Below are 15,121 nucleotides of genomic sequence, written 5' to 3'. Positions count from 1 at the left end.
CCTTGCATACATTTAATAAGAGCTAGAGAATATATACATTTGTATTGAATGTAAATTTCTAATTAATTTCCTTGCAAAATTCAGTTTATTTTTCACACCATGGTATGAAAAACCTGTATCTTGAGAATAGTTTTGCTGTATGTAAAATGGTTTAATTATTTAGTTTAAGCCTCATTTACTAATCCGATCTGATAAACCGACTGGGGGTACTCATTTTAATATTTTGTTCCTCAAGGCAAAATTAGAATTTTCGCATATGGGCACAATATAAGGCTCTGGAGTACACTTAACCTGCATTCAGCAAACAATACTTTAATCTGCCAACTTCCTCCATACAAAAGAATAAGGGCTAGATTTACTAAGCTGCGGGTTTGAAAAAGTGGGGATGTTGCCTATAGCAACCAATCAGATTCTAGCTGTCATTTATTTAGATTTAGTACTTTCTACAAAATGACAGCTAGAATGTGATTGGTTGCTATAGGCAACATCCCCACTTTTTCAAACCCGCAGCTTAGTAAATCTAGCCCTAAAACTCTTTTTGAATTCCTCCTAGACTCCGTCATCGAATCCATTAGACTGATGACATTTGACACAGAGTTTAAAGAGGATTTTTCACAAGTCTACCAGAGGCTTTGTTTTTATTTTAGAGAACGGGATGACTGATCAACTTTCCCCAAAAAGTTCTCTGTGCCCCCACCATAATCCCAGGAGAGGATCTTGAAATAACGCACACAGTATTCTAATTAAGAAGTGGTTAGGTCTGTTCCGTTTGGAGAGGGAGAGTTCTACCCACTTCCTAATTATGAGGGGTGATTACCTGGAAAGGGGCCGTGTAGTTTTTTTTTTTTAAACAAATGAATTACTCCAGTTACTGCTGAGTTTGTGAATTATCATTACCTGTCTGCAGAAATCGTAGTGGAAGAAGTGGTTACGGATTTTGTCTAATTTTTCTTTCTCCAGACGATCCGAGACAGCGGTTCGTATCCCCCAGGGGTTAGATGTGGAGGACGACTGAAGTACAGAACGTTCGTGAGGTTCCGATGTGTCACAATAGCAGTTTATGTGATGTCAGGTGGTTTACCCAGAAGACCATTGAGTTACTCGTGTGGGGTGAATATCAGATATCTTACATTTTATTGTAAGAGCTTTGTCAAAGAGTCCTGTGTTCATTTTGCCGTTAGTGACTTGTAGAACGTTCACATTAATATGGTTTCCAAGTGTCTCCTTATTCCCGGGACACGATTCACTATTCTTATTTATACAGCTTTACAAGTTAATATTTCTTGCACAGGAATATTTAAAGTGCAACAAGATTACGTCAAGGTCATCAAAAATCTCTTGATTATGATTGGAGTACACGAGTGACTGTTGAGGTCAACCGCTAGAACATCGCTGTGGATGTGTCCTCTATTTAAGAGACCATTAATACTGTATTTTTCCGTGAACGATAGAGAGCAAAAGACGGTGCTCATTTTTCCTCTTCTAACATGAATATGTTCCAGGACTGGACAACCTGTGGCTCTTCAGGTGTTCGTGAAACTACAAGTCCCAGCATACCCTGACAGCTATAAGCTGGTTGTTGGTTGGCAAAGCATGCTGGGACTTGTAGTTTCACAACACCTGGAGAGACACAGGTTATCCAAGCTTGATATATTGAGTGAGAGGTCTTATATTTCTTTCTATAATGTGTACAAGTCTTCTATTTACAGTGAGGGCTGACATTTTGCAGACAGAACCATTATTTTGTCTATAAATCACCTTGGAGTGCCTCAGTGAGGGGGGTACTAGGGCATAGGCATCGTTGTGAATGTCAGTTCTGCGTACCGTGACTGAGCCAGTAATTAGGAGCCAGTGACCGAGCCTGTGACTGAGCCAGTAACTAGGAGCCAGTGATCGAGCCTGTGACTGAGCCAGTAACTAGGAGCCAGTGATCGAGCCAGTGACTGAGCCAGTAACTAGGGGCCAGTTACTGAACCAGTAACTAGGAGCCAATGACTAAGCCAGTAACTAGGAGCCAATGACTGAGCCAGTAACTAGGGGCCAGTGACTGAGCCAGTAACTAGAAGCCAGGAACTAGGAGCCAGGAACTAGGGACCAGTGACTGAGCCAGGAACTAGGGGCCAGTGACAGCCAGTAACTAGGGGCCAGTGACAGCCAGTAACTAGAAGCCAGTAACTAGGAGCCAGTGACTGAGCCAGGAACTAGGGACTAGTGACTGAGCCAGGAACTAGGAGCCAGTGACTGAGCCAGTAACTAGGGGCCAGTGACTGAGCCAGGAACTAGGGACCAGTGACTGAGCCAGTGACTGAGCCAGTAACTAGGAGCCAGTGACTGAGCCAGTAACTAGGGGCCAGTGACTGAGCCAGGAACTAGGGGCCAGTGACTGAGCCAGGAACTAGGGGCCAGTGACTGAGCCAGTGACTGAGCCAGTAACTAGGAGCCAGTGACTGAGCCAGTAACTAGGGGCCAGTGACTGAGCCAGGAACTAGGAGCCAGTGACTGAGCCAGTAACTAGGAGCCAGTAACTAGGAGCCAGTAACTAGGAGCCAGTGACTGAGCCAGTAACTAGGGGCCAGTGACTGAGCCAGGAACTAGGGACCAGTGACTGAGCCAGTAACTAGGGGCCAGTGACTGAGCCAGGAACTAGGGGCCAGTGACTGAGCCAGTAACTAGGAGCCAGTGACTGAGCCAGTAACTAGGGGCCAGTGACTGAGCCAGGAACTAGGGGCCAGTAACTAGGAGCCAGTGACTTGAGCCAGTCACTCTGTGACTAATACTCCATGAGCTATGAGCAGAACTCACGAGGTATCACTTATTAATAAATTTATAGGCTGCATTCTGATAACCATCAGTTGAACCGGTAGACGGCTGCCACGCTGTATGTAGGTGACAAGTGATCTTAAATGGGCAGCAGTGGTTATAATGGTTTGCAGGTGTCTTGCTTAAGAGCAGGAACAATGTTCGCACTCCTTGGATCAATATACAGATCATATGTCCCCCTGTGACATCACTCTTTTTGAGAGCATTCTGTGATGTAGTGCGGGGTACATAACCAGCAGCTTTACTTCCTTTCAGCTATTGTGTGTACACCTTCAAATAAAAACTTAGTAATTGCACCAGAGGTGTGAAACGCGTGGGCCCTGGCCACTAATGTGGTCCCAGAATGTCTTTTTAGTGTCATTCAAGTTGTCAAATATTCATTATAATCTACTGGAACCACCTTTTTTGGGGTCCCAGAACAATGGCTTACTGATACTTATCACCTAATTTATTATACACAGATACTCTTTCCCTTGTCGTTGCAGAACCTGTGGTCTTTATCACGCCGACCTATTCACCACCCAAATCCATCCTGTGTACTGCCAACTTACCAGGGTATGGTAATCGGCACTGTGTTTCATGTTCTTCTTTGGCCTCCTTGTAATATAATAGGACCGCCTTACGCGTTTCATTGACTAGTCTATTTTTTATAGTTTTAGATTTTGGTCTATGGCTGATCGGAACCTAATCTGAATCCAATTTGTAATTATAACTTTTGGTTTAGATATTTTCACCTGTTGTCCTCCTACACCTCGGTTTTGGTGCGTTCTTGGGTACACTCAACTCCACTCGATCGACCCACTGTCCATATAACTGCGGTTACCAATAAAAGTAATGTATCTCGTCACTAAGAGAAATATTAACGTACAGCCAGTTCCCGCAACATCACCTTGAGCAGCTAGTGTTTCCCGTACTGTAATAATTAGGACTTCCCGGGTCTGGTCCATAGGGATAGTTTGTTTGCTTGAAAGCAGATCAATCTTGTTTTATTACTGTGTTTGCTCCCAATTGTAGAGTGCTGCGGATTATGCAGAAACTATATAACTCATCGTCATTATCGTTTATTTGCAAGGATCCACAATATTCAGTTGATATACTCATACTAAAGACAGAACATGTACATACAAGGTTGACAAAGAAGGGACAGGTGTGAGACAGAGGATAGAAAGGGCCCTGCTCACAAGAGCTTACAGTCTAGGGGAAAATGTTATTAAATAGATGACTGGATGTTTCGTTAACCACGCCGTTGCCTGCATTGGGACCACAGGATCGAACGCTGCCATCTAGTGGTGTCTTCTTGTAGCAGTAATACACAACGCTCGGCTCCTCAGAACCTCACCTGTGAGATTTCCTTTCCTCACAGGTTAAGGGTCTCAGGGACAGAGAGACATGCTGGCAAATACGCTGGTGACTTGACTGCTCGACCTCCTTACCTGGACATCACTGAGGAACCTAGTGGAAGAGAGAACAGCCGGTTACAGGTATGTATGTTTTCGCACACCAAATTAATATAGACCTGCACGTAGTCTGATGATAGTTTGGTGGAAAGTGCTCCTCCATCCCTAAATTGATACAGTCGTTTGCAATGTGTTTATTATTCCGTTGCCTTATGGTAGAAATACAGCACTTATTTGCAGCTTTCAGGGTTAACTTGTGCAAAAGTAGTCCGCTAGCTCAGAGGTAGAAGGATATTCGCTAGCCATGGTCTACTGTGATAAATGAGAAAGAGGCGATAGGAGGAATCGAGTCTCTGACTGAAGAAAGACACTGAAACAAAAATATCCTCTGACCTAAATTTTACGAGTACAGTGAGTAACTTTCAAGAAGATTAAAAAAAAAACCTCCACGCTTCCTCTAGGGACCTATGATGTGCTTCAAAGGATTTAAAAGGTTTATAAGTACTAAGAAGTACTCCTTATTTGAGATTCTCAAGACACAAAATGGGGAGGTTTTGCTGCATTTATTCTAAACTGATTTTTTTGTGTTCCTCCAATACAAGCGTAACTGGGATAAACGTTTATAATTTGTGTTCGTTTTCACTTGTTCTTTTAAATCAGAGGACCAGGATGAACAAGCGCTAATTGTGTGTAGTCTGCACTACTGAATTCAGCATCGCCTCGCTAGGGGGTAAATTTCACTACTTACCAAAAGCCCAGGTTTAGACGTACATTGTACAAGCACCATCATCTAAACCAGGCCTGGCCAACCCCTTGACACTCCAGGTGGTGTGAGACTACAAGTCCTAGAATACCTTGCCAACTATCGGCTGGCTATCTACTGGCAAAGCATGCTGGGGCTTGTAGTTTCACAACACCTGGAGAGCCACAAGTTGACCAAGGCTGATCTAAGCTGCTCAGACACCAGGGGGTAAATGTATCAAGCTGCGAGTTTCCGGTGGGTTTGAAAAGTGGAGATGTTGCCTATAGCAGCCAATCAGAATCTAGCTGTCGTTTTGTAGAATGTACTAAATAAATGATAACTAGAATCTGATTGGTGGTTATAGGCAACATCTCCACTTTTCAAACCCACCGGAAACTCGCGGCTTGATACATCTACCCCCAGATCTCCTTAAGGATGGCTCAATGTGGCATGTTAGTGTCATTATACTTAAACACAAATACAAAGTTTTTGAACTTGTGAAGGCTGACGTTGATTTCTTTAGCATAAAAATGCTTTCGACTAGACGCCCTCCATCTCATTAACTTGCATATTGGTTCTTTGCAGCTTGCACGCAATGGGGGGTACGGTGGCAGTGCCTGTTTAACTCTTCAATAGACCTATCAAATAAACGTCATTTGAGGAGTCCTTCGTTTTAGGATTGACTTGGAGAACTAAGGCTGAATGACTTAAGGAGCGGGTTAAAATTATGTCATGTCTAAGTAGTTACTGTACATGACCTGGGGGTAAATGTTTCAAGCTGAGAGTTTTCCGGAGGGTTTGAAAAGTAGAGATGTTGCCTATAGCAACCAATCAGATTCTAGCTATCATTTCGTAGAATGTACTAAATAAATGACAGCTAGAATCTGATTGGTTTTTCAAACCCGCCGGAAAACTCTCAGCTTGATACATTTACCGCCTATGTTCAGCAAATTAAACCCAACAATAGAACCAAAACAGTTTGATACTATAAAAATATTCTGTACTATACTTTTTATACATATTTTTATTGTAGACATCTTGCTAACCGTACAGTGTTGCAATCAGAGGCTAATTTCACCCAAACCTGAAAATTGGTGGACCTCCGTAAGCTAAACATTAACCCAAAATATTTCTTACTAGGGAGCCTGGCTTCGACTTGATCCAGTGGATCCCAAACTACCTGCTGCAGTCCGGCAATGCTCCTTCCCCTCGGTGGAGGTGAGTTTCGCTATAAAGGCAGCGTTTGGTCAATCAGAAACACGCTGTAGCATGGGGGGGAGGAGAGTGAGTCTGGAAAGTGGCAGACATCGGGGTACCCGATGGACCCCCAGGTCAGTAACACACCGAAATAATATTTATGTTGTAGAGCTCAACCCAAAAGGACTCTTAGGGGCATATTTACTATAACGGCGGGTTTGAAAAAGTGGTGATGTTGCCCATGGCAACCAATCAGATTCTAGTTATCATTTGTTTACTACATTCTGCAATATGACAGCTAGAATCTGATTGGTTGCTATAGGCAACATCTCCACTTTTTCAAACCCGCCGTTTAGTAAATATACCCCTTAGTTTTCTGTGAAGTTATCCTTTAATTACTTATCTTAGACACTGTTCCTTTTCTGAACCACCGCCCTTTATTTTCTGGGTTGTCAAAGTTTCTTTTCTGTCTGTGCATTAGTTTGTGATCCGTATCCATATTTTTTTTTTTCGTTATTAAAAAATCAAACTGTTTTTAGTTACTAAGGATATTTGAACGGATTTAGGGTATTTTGTGGTTGCTGAATTCAAAAATGAAAGTATTCTTTTTTTTTTTTTAATTGACTCTAGTTCTTGAGATAATGAATACCCTCAATTAATGAATCAATTATATTGCTGCGGAATTAGTGGCGCTATATAAATAAATGATGATGATGATGATTATGGCTAAGTTCAATTAATTGAGCCATAACACGTGCATATGGGAATCTACCAGAACATTCTAGAAGGTGAGACAAGCGTATGTTCTAAGTGTTCACTCCACGATCATTTTAGAATGTTCCCCCTCCGTATATAAGTGATCAGTCACCCAACCAGCAGTCAGTTGGCAGTTGAGCGGTTCGTGTTGTCTATTGTGTCTTTCTTGTTTCTCGTCCGTGTCATATATTTGTATACGTGTAATTAGTGTAAATAAGTCAAGTCGTGAACGGAGTGGTTGTAGTGACAATTTGTATATGCAGAGTGTTTCAAGTAAGAATAAAGTCGATTAACGATAAATGTATGAATGGTGTTGAAGCTTCTCCCTGATGCAGTTATGTCTCAGTTGTCAAGAACTTCTTGGGTAACCACAAAGCTGACAATTATGAAGAACTGGTGCAAAACGTGCTCACAAACTTTAAAAATGTGGGTACTAATATGAGCATAGAGGTAGACTTTCTCCATAGCCACTTACACAGATTTCAGGATAATCTTGGTGATTTTAGTGAGGAACAAGGGGAGAGGTTTCATCAAGATATAAAGGTGATGGAGGAAAGGTATCAAGGCAGATGGGACAGACACGTGGTGGTCGACTATCCTGGAACCTCCAATGTGATTGTCCTGAAAACCCACATAAAAGAAAATCTACAAAGAGCATTTTACTATGCGTTAATTGTAATTATCCCAATCAGCTTACTACGTTATCTGTTTTTATACCGAATAAAATGCCATTATGTATCTCATGTGTTTAATTTTATATGATTTGAGACCATTTCGTTTTGTCTGACCATTACATTTTTTGCATTTTTATGTTTTTCAATGGGGTACCCATTATCTCAAAAATTAGAGCCCATCTAGCAAAACCCATGTCCTATTGGGAATCAGCACCACAAAGTTACTCCAAAAGTCGCTCTGTTATGATTGGTAATAAAATGAGCATTGACCAGATGTAATTAAATTAACGTTGTTACTAAAATATAGACAAGAAGACTGGGTAAATATATAGTTCTCATAACTTGCATAGTTCTCCTGTACTTTGCGAGAACAAGTGTATGGTCCCTGCTTCCTGGCAGAACTTGTAAAGGTTAATACAGTAATGTAATAAGTCTTTATTAGATCAATGCAGGTTAACCCCGTTCATTCACTATAATCCATGCTACATCTTTACAAAGGGCTTTAACCCTGCGGTCACCAGGCCTGTCTCCGTCCAATAAATGTTAATGTATTTTTCTTCAGCTGAGATAGATCTGCATTGATTTCATAGAGACTGCAGGAAAAGGACTCCCTGGTGGATACATTCCTGTGTTATGGAGTTAATGGAATTATTGTGACCTCACAAACCTGACCCATTGAGGTATTTACAATACAAGTGGATGGTTGGATATTTTAATGGCCGGTGTTTCATGTCATCTCTTTCAGTTGTCTTTGTTCTTAGACAACGTAAACAGGAATTTCATGAAGCTATTTCAGTGTAAATGTTACATTTAATAGAGATGACGTAACCTCCGAGGCTTCCTTCTTAACGTACCCCTTCATTCTAAACATATTTCTTCCTCCCCTGGATCACACCAGTCGTCTTATCTCCTGGAGGCCCCATCATTACCGAGATACGGCCTGTGAACATTATTCTACAGAACTGACAAACGCGTCGGGTCTATGCTGGCAGGACTGGTAAGATGATCTCGCCCCCAAATTATTCTGCCATTACTGCCCGGACAATACACTCTACAGTCAGTTGTATCTCGCATGCAGGCATCACTGTCCGTGAGGAGGTTTAATCTCTGCAGACAGAAACGCGGCGAAACGTATACAGCATATGCAAGAGATATTATCAACCACAAAAAGACGGTGATGGCTTTTCTAATTAAATGCTCTGTGATGTTCAGATATATTTCAATCAATGGGTGTATCAACTGTGTTTTATAGTGTGATTGACAACTCAGTCTTTTCCTATCAGTTTGAAAGGAGCGTTATAGACTTAATTAGGGCTGTTTTTAACACTGAGATGCCTGGATGGGCTATATTTTGGTCTAGACTCCTGCACATGCCTTTACATGGACATTTGGTGATCAGGGCTAAAGAAATGTCAGATGTGTATTGGGTAGAAAATCTGCCAACTACGGACTCTGTTAAAGCACACTTAAGTTGGCCACACAAAGGCCAATCCTGCCGCTCAAAACAGGACTATCGTTCGGTTTGGCCACACACACGTCCACATCCCTACGGGGCCCGATATTTGCTGCAATATTTCAATGTGTGTGGGCACCTTATATCGTAACGTGTGCATGGGAGCGAAACCTTTGTTAGAACCACAAATATTGTATTTTTGTAAAATGTTAAACCCTTTCGGCTGATGATTGCAATCAGATATGTAGCATTGTGCCTTTTATGCCTTGCTGGTGTTGCGGTCTGTAGAGATAGCAATCTTTTGTCATTTAGGGAACATTTAATTCCAATATGGTAGCCCTATAAAAACCATGCATAGGGGTGATATTTCGGGATAGTCAATATGAGCTATTTGACAGTGTTTCACTGTCTGGTAATCAACAGATTGTCCAATTTACCAGTAGTATTAAAGTAAAGGAAACAGTTGAACATAACTTAGAAATAAGCACTTGTTATGGGGAACTAGTCTGTAATCTAGACAAAACTGATAACAATATAAATTAAAATATACCAGAATTGTCATACGCGAGCACAGTTATGTGACTAGCCATACCATACATAGGTGGGTGAGTACATGCTGCCAGTTCAATCACATTGTTCGTTCTATAGAACCCGGCAATATTTCAACATTTCTTTAGCAATCCATGCAACCATTGTTTAAACATCTCTCTATTGTTCTAGATCAGCCTTGAACGCATGCAGTCATTTCATTTTTTCCACTTTCTTCATTTTAGAATTACTAAGTGTAGGTTTCTAAAAGTGTTGTACTGTGTTTAACACCCAAAAGGAAGTAAGGGTAGACTTTTTGGCAGCCCTGCGTTAGAGAGGCCTCTATGGTATCCTTAAGCAGCTGGCTGAATGCACCTTTAAGCAATGAAAGGGTTAAGGTGCGGGCAGCAACGGCGGCCATTTTTCAACTTGGAACGTGTAACGGAGGATCCGTCTAGTCGTCTACCCATAGTCAGTATGACTGTGTCCTAATACCTGCTGATTAATATCTCTCCATACATTATATCTATATATTATGTATAGATATATCTAATGGTGTGAGCTTGTCAGCTCAGCATTTATTGCAGTATATCGAATAAACATTCCTCGTTTTTTGATACAGTGCATTTTAGCAGAGCTCCAGAGCTTGCAATCTGATTTTGATTTAGTTGTTGCGGTGAGCACAATATATCTCCTAGTTTATGCCGAATATGAGGGTTGTGACCAAACTTATTGCAGCTCCCCCCCAGCTAGTGACTGACGATCCCCTTAGTGTCCGATAAATACGTCTGCTGCTAGGAGACTGCTTGCTGTCAAGAACTGTGTGCAGGTAAGACTTAAAAACATAGCAATAATTGTGTTTAACATTCCGACTGAATCCATGTTTTGTTGAGTGCAGGGACTGGCAAAATGGTGCAAGTTGGACAGCTTACATTGTATTGCAATATATGGAACGAACATTCCCTGTATTTCATAGAGTGCTCCTTAATAGAGATAGATCAGCATAATTATATAGTTGGAGTTACGTGAGCTGCAATGTAATAACTAGCATTGAATGAGTTACTTCAATGTGTTGTGTATATATAGGTATGTATTGTATTGCATATAGGTATGTACAGGGTTTTGTCATTTAGTGATCATTCTTAATGTTCAGGTATTAGACCTGGTTCTAGGTAGAAGCAATTGTGGAATGTTGCGTGTCAGACAACAATAGAGCTCACGTCTTATCTACTGTCTGGCGCAGGACTGCGCGCGCCAGAGCTCAGGGTACAGCAGACACAGACACACGTGCACACCTTAACAAATCCCATTGTCTTACCTCGTAGATCGCGTCGCTTCCCTCCGGACAGTCACAGAACCTCGGGAATCTTGGGCTAAGGCACAGGATGAAACAAGTTAAGGATGAGGTAGGATGATTCCATTCAATATCATCGTAACAAGCTATAAAGTTAATGGCTAAAATTTTCTGATCGGTAAGCTGGATCCTCTTCCTAAAATCCACAAAATAATGCCCCCGTCCCCCCACCCTGTCTTATTAGGTGCAATGTATTTCAAAATCTGCTCTGCCAGAGATGCCGTGTAAAGCAATTTCAACAACTTGATCCTAAGAAGAACGAGGATGAAGGATTGATTCGGTAAGAAGCCTTCTCGGCAGACAAGTGCTAAGAGTGTGGCACTTGACGGGATTGCGCACCTCACCAACGAGTGTCCTTATTTTGCCCTGTCTGTATCAGTCTGTAGTTTAGGGAGTGGTTGCAGGAAGTACAGGCTATAATTGGATGGCCTGGTACCATGATTTTCCTTCTCCACATTAAATGTTCTTCGGTCCAGGGGGAGACCTGCTGTCTGTCTGGGCAACACCAGCGAGATTGTGGTGGGCCGCACCTCTAGTGCAGGCACGAGGATTATTTTTTTATTTTTAAAGCTTTCTGATAATCTGAAAACGTCCAAAGGGAAGCGTATTAAAGGTAGATAAATACAAATATGGACTTGGATGTGTTAATGTCCATCTCTTTGCAGTAACACCCACCCAGTGCAATCATTGTCTAGTGACATCTAATCTACACTTTGTGCAGGATCTGTATCCCGTGTGCTTAAAAATATTGTATATAAAACTTAATGCATGGCCTGTCTGTCATACACAGAGTCTAATAAAATCTATAGGCTTTTCCTGCGCACTGTCTGACAGACAGGCAAAAAAGAAATCACAGACGGACGGACGTAAGCACCCTGTCTGCTGTACATACATAATTACTTACTAGGCTGCTTCACAGATCTACTGAACAATGAAACAAATGCGCAAATACGAGGAATGCAAAAAAAACGTTCTATTAAAGACTCACAAGACAAGGGTTGACTTAAGAGGAAGTCCGACACACACTGCAGCCTGATACTTTTCCACCAGCCAACAGACACACACCTGCTTGGAGAGAGAGACAGGTAACAAAGAGAGACCCACGCGTGATATTAAGACTGGCGAGGAACGGCACGAATAGACGGAGACACAGACAATGCGCAAAATGGCAACTTGACCGCAGCCAGAATATTAATAGCCAGTGACGACAGAAATAGGGACTAACCCGAAACTAAGGTACAAAATTAGATGTTCTATCTCTGGCTGAACACACAGACGTCTATCCCCTTAACACACTGCATCAAAAGTGTCTCCACGGATTCCAAAATAAACACAACAGAAAGATGCAGTAAAAATCACACATGTCACATGTATGTGATCTGATAACAGACCTGAACAGATGTATACGTGATATGGAAGTGCAGGGGGGGGGGGATGAAAGAAAAAGATTAAGTAACGCAGTAAATTATTAACAGATAGAGACAAGTACGGAGATTTGTGGGTTTGTCACGTAAGAATAGCTGTACCGTGGCGTACATTTACAGATGGACATGAGCTAATAGACAGACTGCCCAAAGACAATGGTATTGCGTACGAGACTGATCCAGATAGACAGACATATCCCTTAGTGGTCAACCAGACATGTTCAAGACGAAGAAGCGAAGAAGAGACGTTTGTGTGTGTATATATAAAATATATATAATATATACACATATCCACACACAGACATGATAGACATCACAGCCAACATATTATGCACACGCAACATGAATACACAAGACAGGAAAACCATTCAGCAGACACTGGTTGGCATCCGTCAGAGACGATCCCCACTCTGTACCTGACCTCCAGCTGCCTGTGCCACACTCTCCACTCCTGTCTGTCTGTCTCCATCCTCAGTCTGTGCAGTGTGAACGTCACAAGCGAGCGTATCCCCTAACCCCCCCCCCCCCTCCTCTGCCCTCACATACACTCTCACCCCTCTACATGCAGAACCTGACAATCACAGGCGCGCTGCCTGCTGAGTACGGCTCAGCCTGTCTGCGGTCCAATCTATCGCCGCTGTCACAGGTAGCTGGCTAGAAGTGTCTATTGTGTGCGATAGTCTGCAGGCCTCCTGAGCACCTGTACACACACACACACACACACACACTATGTCTGTATCACACTGTATAGAGCGTCTCCTGGTTCCAATTTCTGAGCTGCTTAATCCATGCATCTTCTTAATCAATATATCTCTGTGCTCCTATTGTGCTACGTTACTTTCACCTCCTTCTCCGCATTTGTCTATATTTCTCGTTCTTTTTTTTTTATGCTCCCTTTGGTTTCCCTGTGCTCGCCATTGTGGCTGTGCATTCCTCTGTACCTTTGTCCATTATCCACCTGCCGCTCTCGTCCGCTAACTCTTTGTCTCCTTTCCCCTTTCATGTGTTTAGTCTTTCTCTGCTACCCCACTCTCTGCAGACTCCCGGACGTAGCAATGTGTTCTCTCCCCACTCTGCTCAAGCTGATCCATTTCTCCTGTGTTTTACTAATTCTCTCCCCCTCTTGCATCCCTAGTCTATATTCACAAACAAATCTCCCCTTGCATGCATTTCCCATATTCTGTCACATAGCCCCCGTTCCCCTCACTGTGCTTTTGCAGCCTATTAAAGCTTTTTTTTCCCCCAATACCTGTTAGCCTTCTTCATTTCCTTGTCTCTGACCATCCTCTCTTCCTTCATCCTCTCTGCTCTCTTCCACCACTCTCACCCCCCCTCCCCTCTTCTGTCTCTTCTCCATTCTCCCTCGCTCCATCCCTCCCCTCCCTCCCTCCCCGCTTCACTCCCCGCCCCCTGGGCTGCCTTTCATTTCCAGACAGGCAGAAAGCGCAATGCGGCTCTGCTCAGGATGGGGGGGATTTATTAAACTTGTCTGGCTCAAGACATAGAGGGAGGGTCTGTCTCTGTATGTATGTGTGTGTGTGTGGGGGGGGGGGTGATGGGGCAGAGGAGACACATCTAGAATAGGAGAGGAGTGGGCAAGGTGGTAGAAGAAGTAAAGGTGGAGAGAGAGAGATTCCAAAACGTTTTTTGGATGTATGTCTCGCACATTAACTCTTTGCTGTCATGTGACAATGGCGCATTGCAGAGTATTATCGGTTAGAGCGTTAACGTGCAGCACTGCCGAACTATAGTGTATTAAATCCTTTTAATTACGTCCCCGGTTTTTAATGCAAACCCTTAATGCCATCAAAATGAATTGCCACCTGTTACAGGTAGTTAATGGTCTAGACTGGCATATGCATGCCTATATATGCTGCTGCGTTGTTGTTTAAATGAGGAACAAACTGGGTACCAGTTTGTCTGTGTGTTTTTGTGGTGGTATATTTGAGGGTAGCTGCAGATCGGAGTGCCACATATTATTTCTGTGTCTCTCGGGAGCTTTTTTTATTTTTTTATATTTTAGTATGTGCGTTGCATGTTGAGCGTCTGCAAATCTCAATATTGTTTTCTATTTTGTCATCCTTCGTCTAGACAAATATCTGGCGGTTTATTTTGGAAGGTCTGCAAATGTGTCTTGTCGGGTTCACCGGGCTAAATAAAGCTTGGTGTGTCAATTCTGCGGGCGTGCACGTTTTTTTTTTCTTTTGAAAAGTGTGTGTACTGCACTGGGATGTGATAGACGGAAACAGATTAAGAGGCTGTATAAATAAATCCTGTAGTGTTAGTCACAAGTATACAATCTACCACCCTCATCTCTGAGCTCCCCTTGTTGTTCTGGTACGTAGACTGGTAATTGTAAAGCGCTACGGAATATGTTGGCGCTATATAAATAAATGATGATGATGATGATGGTACCGTCCCTAGTAATAGTAGTACCATCATTTTGATAAATTATCTTTTACCACCAGTTTCATTTTTTTTTTTACTGCACAAATCCAATTGTGGAACCAGGCATGCTGGGAGATGTAGTTCTGCAACTGCTATAGACCCACAGGTTGCCTATACCTGCTTAAGGATTATGACAAGAACAATAACATACACACACTGTACACATGGCTTTGCACTTTTAAATTTATTTTAAGCTTTTCATTTGCAAAATAATGGATATACGTGTCTTTATGTGAGTATGATGTGCCTCCACGTGTTTATGCATAGCCCTATCTGCCCCATTGGAAGTGATAGTGCAGAGTGCCAAATTTAGCAACCTGACGATTTT

At 42.4% G+C, this 15,121-nt stretch overlaps 1 long non-coding RNA gene across 1 annotated transcript; it reads left to right on the top strand.

Annotated features, from left to right (window-relative positions):
• The first annotated feature begins 4,189 nt into the window (after positions 1 to 4,189).
• On the top strand, positions 4,190 to 11,533 carry LOC142107765 (uncharacterized). Its single transcript, XR_012680011.1, has 4 exons — positions 4,190 to 4,301; positions 6,100 to 6,290; positions 10,893 to 10,973; positions 11,106 to 11,533. It is a non-coding gene; the product is annotated as an uncharacterized LOC142107765 (long non-coding RNA).
• Positions 11,534 to 15,121: the final 3,588 nt, after the last annotated feature.

This window comes from Mixophyes fleayi, chromosome 11 (assembly GCF_038048845.1).
Source record: "Mixophyes fleayi isolate aMixFle1 chromosome 11, aMixFle1.hap1, whole genome shotgun sequence".
NCBI classification, from domain to species: domain Eukaryota; kingdom Metazoa; phylum Chordata; class Amphibia; order Anura; family Limnodynastidae; genus Mixophyes; species Mixophyes fleayi.
This window is presented reverse-complemented; position numbering and strand designations above follow the sequence as displayed.